The sequence below is a fragment of the Ursus americanus genome, chromosome 14, assembly GCF_024610735.1.
Source record: "Ursus americanus isolate L20-20 chromosome 14, mUrsAme1.1.p, whole genome shotgun sequence".
Lineage (NCBI taxonomy): Eukaryota > Metazoa > Chordata > Mammalia > Carnivora > Ursidae > Ursus > Ursus americanus.
In genome coordinates, this window is record NC_142140.1 from 16379660 (window position 1) to 16402612 (window position 22953).

Consider the following 22953-nt stretch of genomic DNA (forward strand, 5'->3'; position numbering starts at 1 on the left):
AGGAGCCACGCCATTCAGGTGATGCATTCACTCTACTGTCACCAGGCCTGTGGAAACCGACACAAGTGACTTAGACCTTTTGAGGTTTATTTGAAGGAATATTACTTACGTAGCAAATCCTGCCCGGTTCTGAAGAAGAGTATCCATTTCTACTGTACCCAGGGAGAGAGGTAGTTAGGGTCTTTCTGGGCCTTAAGAAAATCTGAGTGGAGAAATGGAGCCAAATCAAAGGAAATGACTCCCCTTCCCTGCTTAAAAATAGGAGTCCAGCTGTTATTTTTCAATCTCCTTCTAAAACTCTGCTGTGAGAGAAAATTACAACCCTCCACCAGAGCCAGGGATGCAGGAGATGAAGTTCGTCTTTGGTATTTGCTCACTCTTTCTTTCTGCCTAACTTTCTCTTCAGGTGCCAGCTCCCCCATTGGAATTTGGAGCTATTCGAGCTATTCGTGGCCCCTCACTGTGATAGCCTTTGATACAAGGCTACCCATACTCTCAAATTTCTGCAATACAATAAGACCCTAAAACTGTGGCTCTGCCACTCACTAGCTGTGCAATCTTGGGGAATTCTTTATTTCTCAGCATGTGTAAAATGGGACTATGATTACTTATAACCTAGGATCTTTGTGAGGGTTAAATGAGATAATGCATGCAAAGTCTGGAAACAGTGTCTGGCCCAGGAAAAGCAAATAATTAAGACTAGCCCTTATTATTTTTACCCTCATTTCTTTTGCCTAATTATTCTACCTGCTTTCTAATTACTACCTTCTTGCATTTTATGTGGCACTGAGACATGGAGTCTGTCTCATCTTTAATATTACTTCCTTAGGGGGTCCTTTCCTAATTACCTCCCTCTGTTTTATGTTCTCACAGCACCAGATCCTTTTTCTTAGTGGTACTTATTGCAAGTGTATTTAGTTCATTGTTAAATATCTGTCTCACCCTGTGGTAAATTAAAGATGGCTGAAAATTCTTTGCTACTCTGCCCACTGAGAATTGGAGGAAAAGTCCCCACCCTATGAATCTGGGACAGCCTCTGTGATTTGATTGACCAATAGAATTTAATGGAAGTGGTATTCTGTGACTTCACAGGCTAACTCAGAGCATGCTAACTTATGCCTTGTCCTGCTGGAACACTGTTTTTGAGGAAAGCCAGCCCCCATGTAAAAAGTCCACTACCCTGGGACTTCCATGCTGTGTGGAAAGCCACATAGGGAGGGACTTACATAGGAAATGCCTGACTGAGCTCCCAGCTGGCAGCACCAAGCACCAACCAGCCTCTTGACACTGGATTTCCCAGTGACAGTTACCCAAGATGTTGCCATATGAAACAGGGACAAATTGTCTCATTGCCCCTATTGACAGTGTAAATTTGTGAGCAGAATAAGTGACTGTTAGGTTTTAGGCCAGTAGTTTTAGAATGGCTTATTACCTATTAATAGATAACCAGAAAACCCACCTACACCAGGGCTTCCAGCAGGATAGGAACCACGTCTGTTTGTACACTGCTGTATCACCAGTTCCTTACAGAGGCCCTGGACTATAGTAGGAGCTCAAGAAATATTTGTGAAATAAATGGATAAATGAATGAGAACATCAAAGTACTGAAGAGACTGAGATAGTATTAGAATAAATTAACCTTATTAAAATAACCCATAGTTATTTTATTAGTAAATTAGTTCATTTACTATACCCAGATAACAATACCTTTATCTAGAGTCAATAAATAAATAAATAAAACACGTCACAGGACACTTTCATTGGATTCAGCAGAAGTTACTGAGCACCCACTCTGTTCTGGTTGCTGGAATTCTAGCCATCATCTAGACAGCCCCTTAACTCATGTAATTCATGACTGAGATCTATAGCTCTCAAATTCTGGTCCATGTACCTGCATCAGAATTACCTGGAAATGCTCATTAAAATTTTGGATTCCTGAGCCCTACCTCAGATCTGCTGAATCAGAAGCATTAGAAGTGAGACCCTACAATTTGCATTTTTTAACAAGCCTCCCAGTGATTGTTATACACTTTGAAGTGTGAAGCTAGATCTAAATCAGAGAGAATTTCTCAAACTTTCCTTACAATCACCAGGACATTTTGTAAAAACAAAACACTATAGGTTTATAGACCTTTCTTTAAACCCTCTGAATCATAATCCCCAGGATCTGATCTGAGCACCTTTTTTTGTGTGTGTGATTCTTATTAGGAGAGTTTGGAAAACAATGCTATATTTCTTACTCTTTTTTTTCTTTTTTTTTCTTTTTGACCTAAAGGAAAAATAAGCACAAAATGTCTTTGTGTCCCAGGTACCTCGGCATTAAAAAAAAAAAAAAAAAAAAAAAAAAAAAAATTAAATGAGAAAGTAATATTTCCCAGATTTTTATTTTTGGTTTCCTTATGGTATTATGGTAGCATTTACTATGTAAGATATATTTTATTATTGCTTAGAAAAGTTAGGGTTTCTGATGCTACAACAGGGTAGTAATAAGATAGATGATTTTACAACAGCTCCTCAAAGAATACTATCTACTGATCTGCCCTCCCAATTTATGGTTATATATGGCCTACAAAATGTGTTTAATAATTTTCCATTATATACATCCATTGCCTAGCAATGTCTGGCATGAATTATATGTGTGGAAAATGAGTGGATGGATGGAGGGAGAGTAGGCTTCTTCTGAGTCAATCTGATGTTAGTACGGATGCTGGGATGCTGGTTACTGGATGCTGTTACCGAATTAGACATTGGGTGGTTTAGTAGAGCCATGCAGATGTTTTGACTCTGCACTAACTCCCTAAAGCAATGGTCATACTTTTCTTCCTCCCCCTCTCTCCAGCATGCACAGATTTAGACTGTGTGTGTATTCTGCACAGGCAAACTAAAGTGTGAGTGTGAGGCACCCAAACAACTAAAGGCATTGAAGTGAAGACAAAGCAGGATTTGAAATCATCAGATCTGTCTCAGCCTAACCTATGTAGAATATTTTGTTTTGCTTTTTCATGACTAACATGATTACATTTTTTCATTATAAAAGAATATTCATCAGATTTTTTTGCAAATTTACAATGTGAAATGGACTGTTTTATTCTTTTTTTTTTTTTTTTTAAGATTTTGTTTACTTATTTGTCAGAGAGGGAGAGAACTAGCAGGTGAGCCGCAGGCAGAGGGAGAAGCAGACTCCTCAGTGAGCAAGGAGCCCGATGTGGGACTCGATCCCCAGGACCCTGGGGTCATGATCTGAGCCACCCAGGCATCCTGACATGGAGTGGTTTAAATGAATTATAAAGTCAGAGCATGGCTCTTTCTTTCCAGGAGCTGGCCAAGTAGGGGGCAAAGAGGGCATATGTCCAAATGAGTGTAACACAATTTGGAAAGTGTCCATCATTTGCCCAATGAAGATCAAGAGCAGTTGTTCTGGGATATTTGTTTAATGCTTGCTTAACTATAGAAGGTAAAATCTGGAAAGCCTTTAGAAGAAGCTGTGATATTTGAACTGAGCCTTGAAGGATTTCAAGAGAGGGAGTGGGAAAAACATTCTAGGGAGAGGGGATTATTTGTGCAAATAATTATTTGTATACATGCAAATCAAAGAGATGGCAAGAACAGGTCCTATTCTGAGAACATTTTTGCATAATCATAGCATATATGATGAAGAATATAATAAGAGATATTACTGGGAATGACAGAGTCAGACCTAGGTGGACTTTAATGTTAGGTCGAGAAATATGACCTTTGTTCTACTATAAGCTTGAAGAAACTGTTTTTTGTAATTAGCAAAAGGATAAAAACGTTAAAGAATTACATTAATAAGAATGGACCACCCCACCCTTGACTGGACTGATTCACCTTGGCACAAAGAAGCAGCCTCAATTTCCAGCCTGGTTGCAGAATTTCAATAAAGGGTTTTGTTTTTTTTTAATACATTCTGCATATATCTTGACTTCGTAGTTTGCAAAGCTATCATAAATGTCTGCTTTAACCTCAGGCTTAAGCTTAAACCCTTTGCAAACAGCCTTTCTTTGCCCTGAGCCTATCAAAACACTGCATCACTTATATTTTACTCTAATTCCAGTCTTCCCTAGATCTCTACCAGAACTGTGTCTCTTCTGTTTGGTGAAAACCTCCATGGTTCTTCTAGTATGCAGACTCACTGATGGAACAAGTTAATAAGCCAAACTTGGTTGGGTTATAGGTTATGTCCAGGGTGGTCTTTATCAGATAGGCATTATCACTATAGATCAGCATTGTTCAGTACAACTATAAGCCACATATGTTAATTTAAATTTCATAGTAGTCACATTTTATAAAATAACAAGAAACATGAAATTAATTTAAGTAATACGTTTACTTTAACCATATATATAAAATGTTACAATTTCAGTATATAACCAGCACACCAAATTATTGAGACATAGTATTCTTCTTGTGTGTTTCTTCCAAACCGTGAACTGTCTTCCAGATTGTGTGTTGTACACTTACAGCACATTTCAGTTTGGACTAGCCACATCTGAAGTGCTCAGTATCCCTTGAAGAGTGGTGATCCTATTGGGTAGTCTAGCTCTGGATCCAAGCTATCAAATAAAACTTCCTGAGTTGATGCAAATGCTGTAGAGTTGCACTAATACATGAGCCACCAGCCCTCTAAAAGCCCCGGATGCTTGAAATGTGGCTACTGTGACTAAGACCTGAAGTTTTTACATTTTTATTTATTTAAATAGAATAATTACATGTGGCTAGTGGCTATAGTATTGAACAGCCCAGTTCTGAATGAGGAAAAGCTACTCCGGTGCTTTGCACAGTGAAGTATCCCTTGGAGACCTGAAGTTTAGGACTATTAGTAGAACGGGGAAATACAATTTTAAATGGGGCATCCCCACAGTACCTTAGACTGGTGTTCTCTTATGTTAAGGGGTGATTAAAGTTGTTATGTTTTCTGACCCAATCTGATCTATCATGACATCTATAACAGCAATGCCATTTGCCTCAATTAACTCAAATCTCATGCTATATCAAGCGGCAACTCAGAAAATAGCTGTGTCACTCCATGTAATTTTAACATCCCTCCCTTATCTACAGTTGGTTCACGTCCTACAGGGTCTGATGACCTTTAAATATTTTACCTCCATATAATTCCATCAGGGATAAAACCGATGAAAACTGATGATGCTTTAAAAACACACAGTTACAGTGGCTTCATTAGAGAGTGTTTCAAGCAACTTATTCTTCGAATCAGTACTATATACAAGTATTCAAGTTAATGGTCAAACTTTTTTCCCCCTCTTATAATGAACCGTAAAATTACAGTTGGCAATCAAGAGTACTGTAGCAGATAAGTAAGGCAATTTTCCTCATCATTTTTCCTTTTGTTGTCAATCTTGTTGCAAAGCCCATTGCCTTTTCAATGAACCATAATGTGAATATTCAGGATTGTGCAGTACTCAAGCATATATGCTTAGGTCAAGCAAGGCTGGTTTTGAGCTGTTCATTTTAAATAGGTTCCACCAAGAAAAGGTATAGTCTGGAAAGTTTTTATTAGGTGATATACCCCTGTATCTTAGACTTATTTTAACAGGAGAGAACCTTTCCCTTTTTTATCATTTTCAAAGAGCATTCTAGCATTTGACCTTTTTTATGCATGTTAGAACATCTAATTTTTCAGGTAATCAAAATGCTACTATGAATTATAATACTGTGAATTATTATATATTAGATATACCTGCTTTGGTTGGTTTATACATACACATTTAAAAAGGAATTAAGAACTTACTTTTGCATTGAAGTTGAAATCACAGAGAAGAGACAAACCTTTCTGGACTTTGTTTCATAATAAGGTCTTAGGTGAAGATACTACCAGTTTCCAGATGGTCTTTGGGGAGTTGTTGTAGAGTGGTAGGACCTAGTTTTGTAATCACTCTGAAACTTAGCCTCCCCCATTGGTAAAATGGGTGTAATATCTACTTCATGGAGTTAATAGGAGAATTAAATAATAAAATAGTTGCATAGTGAGTGCTATTCAATAAATCAATATATAACATGTTAGTACCATGATAAATGTACATTTGTTATGATGAATAATACATTTGTTACTATTTTAGCTAATTGTTTTATAGATAAACCTTAAAATTTCAGAAATCTAAAACAATAGAAATTTATTTCTTACTGATAAAAAAATTTTCTGATTGTTAGCTGGCTTTCGTCTAGGTGGTGAATCAGGAACACACAGTCCTATCTTGTGACACCAATATCTTCAGCAAGTAACTTCTAAATCTGCCCTACAGGCATTGCATCCATTCCAGCCAGCTGAAAGGAAAAAGAATATGGGAAAACATTTGAAGGTCTTAAATCAGTTGTACCATTACAGCCCACGTTCTTTATACCACATGACCTCACCTTACAGCAGGAGAGGCTGGGGTACGTAGTCCAGCTTAAGTACTTCGGAAGAAGAGGAAACAGATGTTGTGAACACATAGCCAATCTACCACAAATATAGTCGGTTTTCCAAGTCAGATACACAATTCTACCCATGAGCTGTTTGACTCCTTATTTGTAGAAAAGGGCCTGTCTTCAACACGAGCCTGCTAAACAAAAACTGAAATGGTTTCTGTGAGAGTAGGAAATAAACAGAAGGCCCCCTGAGAAGGAAGGCTGCACGCTAGAGATTTCTCTTTCCTCCTGGAGCATCTTTGGTCAAAGGGGAAGGCAGGTAGCAAGCAGCAGCCTCTGGGGAATGTCTGCTATGGAAGAGGTGACTAGGAGCATTATAATCCCAGTGGGGTTGCACTATTGTTGCTTCCAAATCAAAAATAGTCCCTTTGGGTTTCTGAGTGACAGTGCTACCTCTGGGGTTAAATTCTCATCGTTTTTGACCATCTTTTTTTGTATTGTCTGCAATGGCACCAAATGACTGTAAGAAAAGGAAAACAACAAAAGTTGTGCTTGTTGTTGTATATGATCTGTAAGAGATGAGAGTAAAAATAATAATTGTTCAGGTTGGATCCATGAAACTTGCTCAGCTCTCTCCTATTAAAATATATATATACATATTTTTTTTTTTTCTCTTCAACCTTACATTTCCTTTCCCTCCAGTTAACTCCTCTTTTTTTGTATCCTTTTAAGATTTATGTGCCTTCACTCTCTGAGAATTCACTACATGCTCCCTCTTCAGTCCACAGTCATCAGGCTTCCCCCATGTTGACCATATTCACCAATGCGTTCTATACCTTTCTCCCTCTTTGAATATTATTTCCTTCCAGTATTTGGGCTAGTTTGCCAACCCCAGCAAAGAGTCCCTCTGTCTTTTGTGTGGTATTCTTAAATCGGAAATTCACATGCTTTTCTCATTGTAACTACTCCTATTCTCTGCATGTCTATATCCAACACAAACCCTTGTCTGTTCATACATACTTTCTTTAATTGTCTTCAAGCATTGTCACTTCTTTCCAGCCCCACGTTTAGGTTACCATTATCTCTGCCTGAATTATGACAACAACTGAGTGGTCACTTTCCCCCCATGAGCCCCGGTCTTAATTATGCTGTAGTCAGAATGGTTTCTTTAAAATGTACATCCCATTTGGTCCCTCCATGAATAAGATACTGCACCTTATTGCTTCTACGACAGAGGGCTAACTCTAAGTTGGCCTCATGTGGTCTTACTCTTACTTTTCATTTCTCCTGGGTCACCTTACTGTCTGACTTTTCACTCTCTTGGATCCAGCTGGCTTGAACCTTCAGTTCCTTTACAACGATTTCAGTTCCTTTGCAGAACTTGAAATAGCAAATGTATACAAAATAAGGATTCCTACATAACATTGAACAGAGTACAAAATTTCTAAGTAGGACTGATGAATAGTAATCTAAAAATTCTTTCTTTTCATTGTTCTTATTCTCAGTTGGTCACACCAAATGTAATCAGTGAAACCTTACCTGCTGTCTTTTATGAGAAGGATACGTTGTAGATGTTGTTAGGCTCACTGAAAACTGAGAGAATTAGAATTAGTGGGTTTTTTGATGATCTTAGTTATTTTCCTTTGTTCCTATTTTTCCTGAAATCAAAATGGCTTCTTTCAAGATGCTATTGTTTCAGTATAGTAAATAAAGCCTCTACTTTATGACCATTATTTCCTGGATTCTTGAGATAGTATAATATATGTCAGTTAGGATGCATTCATCTCCAAGTAACCACAACAATAACCAAATGAAGAGTGGCTTTAATCCTAGAATTTTTATTGTTTACTTAAGAAGTCTATAGGTAGAGCATACAAGGGTTATTGAGAGCTTCAATTATATCAGGATTCTATTAGATGAGAGCGTATTTCAAATTTATTGGCCTATTTTTCATGGCTGCAAATATGAGGAAGTCATCAGTGCCTCACACAGGAAGGAATGGAAAGGAACGTAGCAGTGGGAGTGCTGCTTATACGTGGCTCTTATCAGAAAGCACCTTCTCCCTAGAAGCCCTGGTATGGACTCCCACTTATACTTTATTGACTGTAATTTTATTACATGGTTAGGTTTAACTACACATGAACTGGGAAAAGCACACATCTAGCAAAAATAATAATAATGATAATAATAATAACAACAACAAAAATACCATGGGCTGAAATCCATTATGAATTTTCTCCCTGAGGCTTGTCACATTGCCATGCCAAACAGACACCTGTTAGTATGGAAGCATTTGGAGGGTAATACTTGGGAAACAAAGGACTCATCATAGGGCATGCCTTATTTCTACCTGGTAAAAATAATCAAGGATTTGGAATGCATCAATTACAACATTTGTGGGTAATGTCCAAACAGAAACCATTTTCTATATGATATGAAGCAAAAATCTGTGTCCTATAATAAACCGCATGATTTCATTTCTTTGCTAATTTAAAATATATATGTTTTTAGTAATCTCTGAAAGGATCAACAGGCACACAAAAAGATACTCTACATCACTAATCATCAGGGAAAGGCAAGTCAAAATTATGAGATACCACCTTACACCTGTTAGAATGGCTGTCATCAAGAAGACAAAAGGTAACGTGTTGGTCAGGATGCAGAGAAAGGGGAACCCTTTTGCACTGTTAGTGAGAATGTAAATTCATTCTGCCACTGTGGAAAATAGTGTGGAGACCCCTTTAAAAAATTAATAGAACTAACATATGATCCAACAATCCCACTACAGGGTATTTATCCAAAGGAAATGAAACAGGATATCAAAGAGATAACTGCACTCCTGTGTTTATTGCAGCATGATTCACAATAGCCAGGACAGGGAAACAACCCAAGTATCCATCAGTGAATGAAGGGATAAAGTAATTATGGCATATATACACAATGGAATATTATTTAGCCACAAGAAGGAAGGGAATTCTGCCATGTATAACAATATGGACGGACCTTGAGGGCATTATGCTAAGTGAGATAAGTCAGAGAAAAACAAATACTGTATGATATCACTTCTCTGTGAAATCTTAAAAAAATTGAACTCATAAAAGAGAGTAGATTGGTAGTTATCAGGGTCTTGAGGGTGGGTGGGAGAATTAGGGTGATGTGCTTTAAGCGTACCTACTTGCAACCGATAGGTAAATAAGTTGTGGAGTTCTGATGCACAGCCTAGTGATTATAATCAGTAGTACTATATCATAATTTCAAAGGTGCTGAGACTAGATCTTAACTGTTCTCACACACACACACAAAAGTGATAATTATGTGACTTGATAGAGATGTTAGATAACACTATAGTAGTAATCACATTGCAGTGTATAAATTTATCACACCAATGTTGTACACCTGAAACTTACACAATACATATCAATTAATGCTCAATGAAACATAAATAAAAGGATATTTAGGACTCTGATTTTTTTTTTAAGAATTGGCAATATATACCACTCATTCTGAGTAGAAATTAGTCTAGACTTAGAAGTATAATATGTATTACAAAGCACTTCTGTTTACATTATATCATTTGATCAACCCCATGAGGTTAATATTATGATCTTCATTTTACACAGGAGGGAGTGGAAGCTTAAAACAGAAACATTAGGAGTTTGCCCATTCTTCTAAGAGGTACATCAGAATTTTGAACCACTCTTTTCCATCTTCCCACTTTCATGGTTCTATGCAAAATAAGCCAAGTGGCCATTGTATGACTTTTACCCTATCTATTTCTGAAAGAGTTTGAGGCATTTGAGTGCCAAATAAGTATACATATAATTACACGTGTGGTTATATGTTGGTTCTTAGTGCAATTCATTCTATAGTTATTCTTTGACCAAACCATGGATATTGTTAATTTATATTTGTCTCATTTTGTATGTATGTTTAGTGTGTTTGTAAGTATGTGTGGTTTATAATCTGACAAGGTCATGATACATATACAGGTATCATGTAAGAATATACATGTATCATGTAAAAATATACATGTATCATGTAAAATATGCATGTATCATGTAAAAATATACATGTATCATGTAAAAATATGCATGTATCATGTGAAATACATAAACTTATAAGAATAATCTTAAAATATACATATGTATACATATTTAAATATGTATTTTTTAAATTTCTTTGAATTTTTTTAAAGATTTTATTTATTTGACACAGAGAGAGACAGCCAGCGGAGAGGGAACACAAACAGGGGGAGTGAGAGAGGAAGAAGCAGGCTCCCAGCAGGGGAGCCTGATATGGGGCTCGATCCCAGAACGCCGGGATCACGCCCTGAGCCGAAGGCAGATGCTTAACAACTGCGCCACCCAGGCGCCCCTAAAATATGTATATTTTAAGATTATTCTTAACATCAGGATTTTTGAACCCCACTCATTAATTTCAAAAGTTTATCAAACTCTTAGTCTGACTATGGGATAGACAAATATGGTCAGTCATGTCCTGGAAACAAAAATTTATAAATTAGGAGAAAATGTGCACATAAATGTCTATTGCAATGATCCAGACATGTATGGAGATATTAAGAATTAAATGATATTCCTTTAGCAGTAAATTTTTGGCAAGCCATTCTCACAGCTCATTTGAAGCTTACAGTACCCCTCTCAAATAGGTATTATCACCCCCCCTTTTACTAATGGGGAAAATTAGGATCAAAGAAGTAAAATAGAGGAATCAAGAGAAGGCACTGTGTTCTTTCAATCCAAAACCATCTTCTTGCCACTTTGCCAACATAAATGATTAAAATACACCGTAGAGGAAGATTGAGAGTTGTGCTTTGAAATCAGGCAGGATTTGTTTTAAATTCCAGTTCTGCCACTAAGAAGCTGTGTAGAATAAGGACATAATAACAATATCATCTGGTATATTTCTTCAGAGATTAAATAATACTCCATATGAAGTATTTGGTGTGTATTAAACACACCATCAGTGTGAGCTGTTATTCGGAATGACATCTAGTATTGACTAAGCATCAACCATGTAGGCTGCACTATTCCAAGCAGATTTCATATATTAAATCAATTAATTAATAATAGCATTAAATGGAATTCAACTGAGTTCTGCAGAGATAATAGGTTTATTCAATAAACAAATCAACTCAACAAGTACTTGTAAATGCTCACTCTTTGTCCAGCAGTTTTTGAGTCACTGGCAATGCAGCAGTAAAGAAGACCAAGTCCCTCCACTCATGTCCCTCTAATAAAAGGGACAAAGAGTGTGACTTCATTAAGTAAGCAGTGTTAGGAAGAAAAAATAGGACACAGGATGAATAGTTGGAAGATGTGATTTTTTTAACAAAATATTTGCAAATTCTTTGACATGCTTCCTCCGAAAGGGGGAAGTTTAATTCCCCCTCCCCTTGATGTGGACCGTCTTTAGTGACTTGTTTCCAGTAAATAGAATTTGACAGACGTGAATAAAGCAGAAATCACAGTGCATGAGTAAATTCCAAAGCTAGGTCACAAATAGCCATTTGGTTTCCACCAGGCTTTCCCCCTCCCCTGTGCTTTTGGAGTCTGGCTAACCTGAAGCAACTATGATAAAGAGACCATGTGGTGGTATCACAAGAGACAAAGACAGATACCTGAGCCCAGCTGTTGAGTCTTCTCAGTCCAGGTGTCAGGCATGTATGTGAAATGAGCCCTCAGTTGATTCCAGTGCCCATCCTTTTGGCCACTTCAGCCAAGCTGAGTGGAACAGAAATGAACTGTTTTCACCAAGCCCTGTCCCTCCTGTGATGTGAGAACAGTGCAAATGTTTTTGTTTTAAGCCATTAAAATTTTTGGTGATTAATTATGCAGCTATAATAATTGGAACAGAAGGCATATTACACAGGGAGGGGGGAGGTTTTTTGAAGAGCAGATACTGAAACAGAGACCTGAATAATTTAACTTAGTGAGTCATTCAAAGATATAGAAGACAACCTTTCGATGAAGCAGGAACAGCAAGTGCAAAGGCCCTGAGATGAGAATGCACTTGGTATTTTAAAGGAGTAACAAGACAGTCTCTACAGCTGGAGTGGAATAAAAGGCAGAGAAAAATAGTAGATAATATGGAAAAGGAAATGGAGCCAGTTAATAGAGGGTCTTACAGTTGGAAAAGAGTTTAGATTTTGTTATAAATAGGTTACTTTTTTATTAATTGGAGGGTAATTAGGAGTAAGTTTGCTATGATTTTATTCCTGTTTGAAGAACGCTTTCTCTGCCATTTGTATGAAGATTATACTGGAGCAAGAGCTAGAATCAAAGAGAGATGTTTTTGCAGCGTTATTTATGGTAGCCAAAGCCTGGGAGCAGTTTAAGTGTCCCAAGTGTCCATCAGTAGATGAATGGATAAAGAAATGTGATTATATATTATATTATATTTTATATACACACACATATACATGATGGAATATTATTCAGCCATTAAAAAGAGTGAAATCCTGCCACTTGCAACAATGTGGATGGACCTTGAGAGCATTATGCTAAGTAAAGTAAGTCAGAGAAAGACAAATAGCAAATTGCAGATGGACTGAATGAGACCAGAGACATAGTGAAGCTGGATGTGGCAGGGCTACCCCACCTTCCTACATGAAGGGCAGTTTACTGACTAGCAGCATGGACATCATGGGAGCTTGTTAGAAATGCTGAATCCCAGATTCAGTTCCAGTCCAGTTAAATCAGAATGTGCATTTTGACTGTATATGCTCAGGTGATACATGTGCAGATTAAAATTTGGAAAGCACTGTTTTAGACACATGGATATGTCAAGTAACAAGTAGGTCCTTCAAGTCTGACTCTGAGGAGATCGGTCAGGGCTGGACAATTCAGAAAAGAAAAGAAAATAGGCTTTTTTTTTTTTTTCTTCAAACTCTTGAGACAGATAATACAAACCCACAGAATTACTGTTTGATACCTAGTAATAGAAGTACCGCTATTACTAGAATAATCTACTGTAATTCCTTCTGGGGATTATCTGTCACTCCCTTTTTAAAGAATTTAGGTTTTCCTGAAAAAGTGTATTCAGAATTGCTATCTTGAATTGCATTTTCTGTTTTCGGCCATTTCCAACAGTGGCGCACAGTATAATTTTATAAGGCCCCAGATAACTCTGTTAAATTTCCAGTTAGGAATTTTCACTAGAAAGCAGTAGGCCACCTGGAAAATGCCTTATGACCCTTCCTTGTTTCAGCTCTCAAACTCTCATTTAAGAGCCTCTTTGCTGCTCCAACAGAGTTGGAGCTCTTAATGCTGCAACTGTGACCTACTCAATAGTTTTCCTTAAAATGCAAGCTCCAAGCTGTTAATAATAAAATAATAATATTAATGGTTACCCCAAACCTTAACTTTTCATCTAAGCCCATCTGCGTGACATTTCAAGCCTTAAACAAAGATTTTTAAAAACTGTATATTAAAAGAAATGACAAAATCTTTATACAACACAAAGGACCCCAAAGTGCTTCAGTAATGATTTTGGAGACCAAATTATCCTTCAGGTTCCTGCAGTTTGTAGATAAGAGCATTTTTAGAAGTTTTATGCAAAGTTCACGATTACTGAAAATGTAAATTTCAGGTGGGTATGTTCACTGTGAAGGTTGGAAGACAAGATTAGAAAGATCTTCTTAAATTAGCCTTTTTTTTTCCCCCTAGCGGGTTACAAGCAAGTTGAAAGTATTGAATATAATGCATTCCTAGATAAAATTTAAGACCTTTAAGGTTACAGAAAATAGATTCTATAAAACTAAACCCAAAATGTATATTATTTCTTCTAGGATACAATTGTACCAAGCCATACCTGATGGCAAAAATCCAATTACAGCAGTAAAGGTTGCTCTCAGTTATTCCTTTCTTCCAGTAAAAGCAAACAGCAAAATGAGGTGAGCAGGAAGGAACTGCCTTCATAAATACATGGAGTTACATTTGGTATCAATTTTTTGTTAGTAAGAGAATGAAAATAGATAAAAGCATCCAGTGCATTGCAAGTGCCTTCAATATAGATTTTTGCATTATTTTCAAGAAATGGGCCAGAGAAAGAAAATGTAACTTTTTTCATGATAGTAAGACATTCTCTAAGGAACACAGGATAGTGTCATGGTGACTCAATGATTGAAATCCTAACTCTGGAGAATTCTGTAAGTTTGAACAGCCTTAAACTTTCTCAGCCTGTGTTATTTTCAGTAGAACAGGGCTAATTATATGCTGCTCACTTTCTCTCTCTCTTTTTTTTTTTTTTTTTCAGTTGAGGTAAAAATTGGTAAATAACATTATATTAGTTTCAGGTATGCAACATAATAATTCAGTGTTTTTATACACTATAAAGTGATCACCACAGTAATTCTAATTCCCATTCATCACTATATAATTGCCCCTCCTTCCCCCTTTTCCCCCCAATCCCCAGACCCTTCCCCTCTGATAACCACCCATCCATTCTCTGTAACTGTTTTGTTGTTTGCTCTTTTGTTTATGGTCTTTGTTTGTTTTTTTAGATTCCACATGACTGAAATCATGGAGTATAATTGGTCTTTCTCTGTCTTATTTCAGTTAGCATAATACCCTCTAGGTCTATCCCTGTTGTCACAAATGGCAGGATTTCCTTTTTTTAAATGGATGAGTCATACTGTAGTGTGTATGTGTGTGTGTGTGTGTGTGTACACATACCACATCTTCTTTATCCATTCATCCTTTGGTAGACACTTAGGTTGTTTACATATCTTGGGTAAAGAAGTGTTTGCATTTTCTTTGAAGAAATACCCAGAAATCGAATAGCTGGATCATATGGTAGTTTTTTAAATTTTTTAATGGACCTGCGTACCATTTTCCATCGTGGCTGTGCCGGTTTACATTCCCACCAACCGTGAATGGGGCTTTTTTTTTTCTCAACATCCTCACCAGCACTTGTCATTTCTTGTCTTTTTGATTCTAGCCATTGTGACAGATCTGAGATGCTACCTCACTGTGTTTTGGGTTTGTGTTTCCCTAATGATCAGCAGTGTCGGGCATCTTTCCATATGTCTATTGGCCATTTGTAGGTCTTTGGAAAAAGGTCTACTCAGATGCTCTGCCCATTTTTTAATCTGTTTTTTGTTGTTGTTATTGTTATTGAGTTGTGTGAGTTCTTTATATATTTTGGATATTAGCCCATTATCAGATATTATCATTTGCAAGTATCTCCTCCTATTCAGTAGATTGCCTTTTTCTCTTGTTGATGGTTTCCTTTGCTGTGCAGAAGTTTTTCTATGTTGCTTTCTTAAGATGAATTAGGATTAAGTGAAATAGTGTGTTATGACCGTTTGTCAGCTTGTCAGTGCTCAATAAATATTAGCTATTACGATCACCTCAGCCTTTACCAGGCCATTACTTCTTCTTGGCAGGATGAGTTTCACTTTGTCTAAACCAGCTTGATCTGCACTGTTTTAAGGCTGGCTCATTTAAAGCCTAGAAAATTACAAAGATGCCATGAGCACAATTACGGTGACACTTCCCTGGTTTCCACACTAGATAACAGTAGGGGTGATGACAAAAGAGATAGCTTTGCTGTTCTCCGGAATCCAGTTGGGGAGAAAATGACACTGCGGTAAGCCCAAGTGTCTGAACCATGCTGATAAATTCTGCTTTCTCTCTAACTTTTCTTTTTGGCTTGATCTTTTCTAATGAACCCAGTTTGTCTAATCAGCAGAATATTTATAGTTCTAAAGCAGATATTTTGTTGCTGAAAATAGGTCCCAACCAGAGGTGAGAACAATGAAACATTCATCTTATTAAGATCACAAAAGAAGAGGCTGTTTTCTGTTACGTGTGTGCTCTCTTTCTGAGCACAGCAGCTGCATCCCATGGCTGTCCCAATGCGATGTCCCTGCTACCAAGCCATCAGCTCCCTGCTTTTTCATTGAAACAGCTAATGACCACCTGAGAGCCCACTCACTGATTGCCAGCCAGTCACCAACCCCAGACCCAGACTGTTCATCTGCTAGTGACATCTAGATCAAACAGAATGAACGAATCCAGGTTCCAGGGTCACTCTGCCACTTACCAGCTGTGTGGTCTCAGCAAAGCTGCTTAATTTCTCTAGGTCTCAATTACTCATCTATAGCATGGGAATAATTGACTCTTGCTGAACTTTTGTGAGAATTAAATGAGGTAATTATGTGAAAGCCTCTGGCATAAAGTAGAGGCTTAGCAAATTTTTCTGTAACATGAAGCTATGGTTCCAAAACCTTATCATTTCAGCAAGAACACCATTTTTTTGTTTTAATCAAACAGATCTTTCCTGTTTGTTGTTACACACTGTTGGGTTCAGAGTCCTCGTCTGAGTTCAAGACTCTCTCCCAGAGTGACGACAAAAGCTCTGAGGTTGCCTTAGGCTTTTTAAAAGTTTTCAGGTAATTTCCATAATGCCACTATACCATTTGGGGCTTGTAATTTCTCTGTTCATCAGAGATGAGAAACACTGAAGGAAAGCAACATTATAACATTAATTTTTGGTACTAAGTCTTCAAAATCTGTGTTTTATACTTAACAGTACATGTCAATTAAAAATAACCATGTTTCATGTACTCAGTAGCCGCCCTTGGCAAATGGCTATTGAATTGGATAGTCCTGGTGTAAAATTCAGTTTGAAGTTGTGTTGAAAATGATTATTTTAAATTCAGAAACCATTTACCAAGGCCTATGTACACATCATTTTAAAAATTTTGCTTCCACTTAGAAAATGGCTTGAAGAGAAAAAAATAAAACCTAATAGCAGTGAAAAACTATTCAGTGAATAAGGCTTCTGATTTTAGAAGCAGTGATGTTTGATCAGTGCCCCCTGCTGGTCATCTGCCAGATTAAATAGTAAAGAAAAATTCTGTCCCGGTCTATAGTGGCCTAGATACAATTTATTTATTTATTTATTTTTTCCAGAGAACTATCAACATAGGTGTATACAGTCAGTTAATCAGCACTCGACTATACCGTATGTCGCACTGTCAAAAAAATGCTAGCTCTCGCTCACCTTGATGAAATAGGCTCTTAATTTGAGCCAGTGGTGTAACTAAAATTTGGAGGAAACAAATGGACACACGACTACTTCTCATTCAGCAAATCCAAATGGACACTACTAATGTCAGTATGGCAGTAGGAAATTTAAACATGATAAGAAATTTTTAGACCAGATGACTAGACAGACATTTTACGCAACTTTGTCTCTGGAAGCAGTCAAGACTGCAGGCTGCTGTTAATTTAGTTTGGAATCCCAAAATCCAAGTTTCAAATGATGGCTAATAAACAGTAGCTTCTCAGGTGGAATTTCCTAGCACTGCTTTTGGTGGTGGGGAGGAACGAATTTCAACAAAGGCTCCCACGGCTGCAGAAACTATTAGGGTGACTAAGCATATTTCTGTATTTTTCCAAGTTTGGGGAAAAGTTTAGTTTTCTTGAGTTGTTCCTCAAGAAAGTTTATAATCCTCGGTTACGTGGCTTCAGATGGTATGAGCAACATTCAGGAAGGTTGTGAATAGAACCACCAAAGGAATGTATAACCTTCATAGTGAACTTGTCTCTTCTTGGAGCCCATCCATTCTCTCCCTTAAATCCTTGCCTTCAGTACAAGCACATCTCTGGCTTCTGTCCTTGTACATTGATGTTCTCTCTAACCAAGGTCCTGATGATGCTTCACAAAAAACCCTACGGTCAGCTGGCAAAGGGAGAATTCCCTTAGATTTGGACAAAGGGAAGAGAAATGAAGTGTTGATTAACAGCAAATAATCTGTCGTGGTTGCTAAGGTAGGCTGGAAGTTCATGTCCACATTTATTCTTCTGTAGCTTTCATTGTTCAGGACGGGAAGATGTACCATGGATGTACCAGGAAAGGAAGTTGTTGAAAATGAAGAAATGGTACACTGCTTTTCTTTCCTGCCACCGAGATCAAATAAGATCTTAAAGTCCACAAAAGGCTTTTTTGAAAAATGTAGTAGAGTGTTTATAAGTAATGTCTTGGGGGTCACATGAAGCTCACTCTCGATCCTGGTTCCATCATTTACTAGATAATTTGATGGGAACCAAGTTCTTAACTTTGTGAGCCTTGGCCCTTCCATCTATGAAATGGGATGATACCGTGCCTTGCCTCGTAATGTTGTTATTGAGAGTTCAATGAAATATGCTTGCAAAGTGCCCAATGCATGGTGCACAACTGATTTAAAACCTACTAAGATATATAAGGGTTTTTGAATCCTTAAAGAGATGTCCAAGTATAAATTGTCAAGGATTTATAAGTTCAAATCCTTCAGGAAACGTAGTAGATTGCCTAGCAAAGAACATACAAGCAAACTAACTCCCACAAAGCTGCTCATTCCCACTAACGCTACCCTAGCTCAGACTCTCAGTTTCTTCCCCTGGACTTTTACAATAACCTCCACGTTCCGTATTGCTGCATAATAAGCCACCCCACAATTTAGTGGCTTAAAACCATGATTCATTATGTCTCATGATTCTGTGGTTTGTCTGGGAGCCTCTGACTCTGGTCTCACCTGGGCATATTCTTGTGATAGGTAAGCTGAGAGCTGGGCTTCTTTTTCTTAATCATCTGGGTACTTCTCTTTCCCTGTCGTTGGTCATTCTAAAGGACGCTACCCTGAGCCTCATACATAGTATCTAAATTCCAAGAGAGCAATCCCCAGTGCAGCAAGCACTTTATAAGCGGCCTGGGCACCATGCTTGTTGATGACTGTTGGCCAAAGCAAGTCATGTGGTCAATCCCTGAGTCAGAATGGGAGGGGACTACACAGGTATGAACAGATGGGAGGCTTGACTCACAGGGACCATGAATGTAGAAGTTTGCCATACCTTCAATGGCTTCCTTCCTCCCATCAGCGTTAGCATCTCAGCTGTCCTCATCCACAGCTGATAATGCCCCCTACTTCCACTCAGAGAACACATTTTTGATTAGCGCAAGTGGAAAGAGGAATACTACTAGCATCTAGAGCATAGAGACCAGGGATGCTGCTAACCTTCCCAGAGTGTGTAGATCAGCCTATTACTACAGAGAATTACTTACTCTGAAATATTAATAGTACTACAGTTGGGAACTTCTGTTCTAGGTGTAAGGTTCTGGGATAACACTAGGAATGAAATTAGACCTGATCCCTCAACTCAGGGAGTTATTTCTTACAGGGGAAGATAGGTAGGTAAACAACAAGTGCAGTGAAGTGATAGATGCTCTAAGATATGGAGAAGTACCTGATGGCATGGAGGCCAAAGTCTGTTCTGCTTGAGGTTAGAAGTCAGGCAACAGTGAGGAGGAAAGGTGAGCAGTGCAGCCACAGAGCAGCATAAGTGAAAGGTGGAGGGGTGGAGGGGCTTGGAATAGATTGACATATTCGAGAATTTATCACTCTTGCAACATTGCTGAAGGACAAGCTGTGGACTGTGAGTGGGATGAGGTTGAGAGAGAAACTGGAGATGCAAGCAGCGGGCAAATCATTGACAGCTCATGTGGCTCGTGACAGTGATTCTCATACATAGCTGCACATCAGAATCACCTGGGAGCTCTTAAAAAATAGCCATTTCTGAGCCTCACACCAGACCATTTAATTCTGACTCTCTGGGTATTGGGATTCTGACATCTATAGATTTTAAAAGCTCCTTAGGAGATTGCAGTGTACAACTGGAGTTGAGAACGGTGCAGACTTTATCTTGTAGGCAATGGGGCAACAGAGTTTTAAGCAAGAGACAGCGTGATATTTTAGAATGGTGTATCAGGGTGTGGAAAATAGATGGAAAAGGGGTAAGACTACACACGGAAAGAGACCTGTTCTACTGGGAGATGACCAGGGCACTCTCAGGAGAGAGTTAATGAGGAACCACACCAGGAGGCAGGGATAGGGCTATTAATGGGTTAACAGAACTCAAGTATCCATTTGATACTGAAGGATAAAATGGAAGAAGCGATGATAGAAAGAGGAATTTAGACAGAGGACAAAGATTGCATGATTCCCCTTATATGAGGTATCTAATGTAATCAAACTCAGAAACAGTAGAGTGGTGGTTGCTGGGGGCCAGGAAGAAGGGAAAACAGGAAATTGCTGTTCAGCAGGCGTAGCGTTTTAGCTGTGTAAGATGAACAAACTCTAGTGATGTGCTGTACAACACTGGGCCCATAAAATTTAAGAGGGTGGATCTCGTGTTAAGTGTCCTTACCACAATAAATATGGAAAGAAAAGAAAGAGGAATTTAGGAAAACTTCTGATTTCCTGGTTTGCCTATTTGTTGAAATAGTAAGGACAATTAATGATTTGAGATCGTGATATGGGTTGGAAGATTGTGAGTCATATTTGGATATATAGAGTTAGAGATTCTTCTGCTCCAAGCTGCTCTTAGTGTGCAGCATTAGACTGCTCTGCACAAGAGAGTCCACATTTGCTTGTAGTGATTTGTGAGCCATGGAAATGGATGAGTTTGTGCATAGGGAGTGAGAGGAAGAGGCCAAGGACTGGGTGTTGCATCGTAGCAGTATGGGAAGAGTTGGCAAGGGAGAAATCAGCAAAGAACATGGATAAGGAAGATTCAGAGAGACCCCTAGCTTCCCCATTCCAAGTCATTTTGGGCTGTTCAGTTTTAACAGATGACTGTTCAATAATGAAAATATGAGTTCCTTATTCCACTGTTTAAATTCTTCAGTGGGTCTCCACTGCTCATTGGCCGAAAGCCACACTTGACTTTTAAATCTCTTCCCACGGGGCGCCTGGGTGGCACAGCGGTTAAGCGTCTGCCTTCGGCTCAGGGTGTGATCCCGGCATTATGGGATCGAGCCCCACATCAGGCTCCTCTGCTATGAGCCTGCTTCTTCCTCTCCCACTCCCCCTGCTTGTGTTCCCGCTCTCGCTGGCTGTCTCTATCTCTGTCGAATAAATAAATAAAATCTTTAAAAAAAATAAAAATAATAAATAAATAAATAAATAAATAAATAAATAAATAAATCTCTTCCCACTCCAGACTTTGCATGCATTTTTTCCTGGCTTCATCCTTCACCATGCCCTAACACACACGCCATCTCTACCAGCATCAGACCACTCTGAAGTCTCTGAACTTGTGAAGAGGTTTCATGCCTCTGGCCTTTGCACTAAGTTTTCCTCTGACCTACCCACCTTCCTCTTTCTTCTTTGTTCTCTTGCTGAGCTCCCAAGCCATTCAAAACTCGTTTTAAATGTCATAGTCGGGGCGCCTGGGTGGCTCAGTCGTTAAGGCTCTGCCTTCGGCTCAGGGCATGATCCCGGAATCCCGGAATCGAGCCCCACGTCAGGCTCCTCCGCTGGGAGCCGGCTTCTTCCTCTCCCACTCCCCCTGCTTGTGTTCCCTCTCTCTCTGGCTGTCTCTCTCTGTCAAATAAATAAATAAAATCTTAAAAATAAATAAATAAATAAATAAATAAATAAATAAATAAATAAATAAATAAATAAATAAATAAATATCATCGTCTTTCTGCTCCAAACAGAAAGCTCCTTAGGCACATTATATAGACCTTTATGCAGAATGGCATTTCCCAGGAAAAGGCAAATAGAATACAGTGGTTAAAAGCCAAGACTCTGGAGCCAGAACAGATTGAGTTCAACACAGAATCTCCCATTGGACATAGAGCGTCTCATGAGAACAGACAGGCGTTCTTGCTAGTATCACCAGCGGGTTAGCACAATCCTGCTTACCTTTTTTTTTTTAAGTTTTAATAATTTAAAAAAATCATTTCCCTTTTTCCTATTATTTTCTTAACATTTCCTAGTATGATTTTCTTTTATTTTCCCATTATTTAAAAATAATCCTTTTAAAGAGAGTTTATGTGGAATATTTTATAGGAATATTTATAAACATATATATAAATATTTCATTTTTTAAAAAGATTTTATTTATTTATTTGAGGGGAGGAGAGAGAGAGAGGCAGAGGGACAGAAGGAGAAGCCGACTCCCCACTGAACAGAGAGCCTGATGCGGGGCTCAATCCCAGGACCCTGAGATCATGACCTGAGCCAAAGGCAGACGCTTAACTGACTAAGTCATCTAGGCACCCCAAATATCATTTTTTAATGATTTTAATATACTGGGTAATAAATTCAAAAGCTAGGACTTATAATTAATTTAAATTTAATTGTTAACAAAAATAGTATCTTTCCTGTATATGTTAGGAAACAAAAGGATATTTTGTCAAGGAAAAACATTTTGTCTTTATATCCTTTGTTAACTTACATAAAGTTTGTTATCTGGATAACCACTTCCTCAATGTAATCAAGACTGCAGTAGGCCAGTTAATTAAAATACTGATTCAAGTAAGAATCATCCACCTCAACTGCTGGGACAAAAGTTCTTGAACATAATCTATTGGAGGCATGAGTCAGCATATTTTTATCAGAGGAAATGATATGATTTGCTCTGGCAAGTTAGTTAGTGGAAAGGTTAAGGGAGTCTCTGTTGTTCATTTGATTTTTAAATGTAGTTTCCAAGAGGTAATAGGATTCAGAGTCAGAGTGACTGGGTTCAAATTCTGCTTCAGCCACTTCCTAGCTAT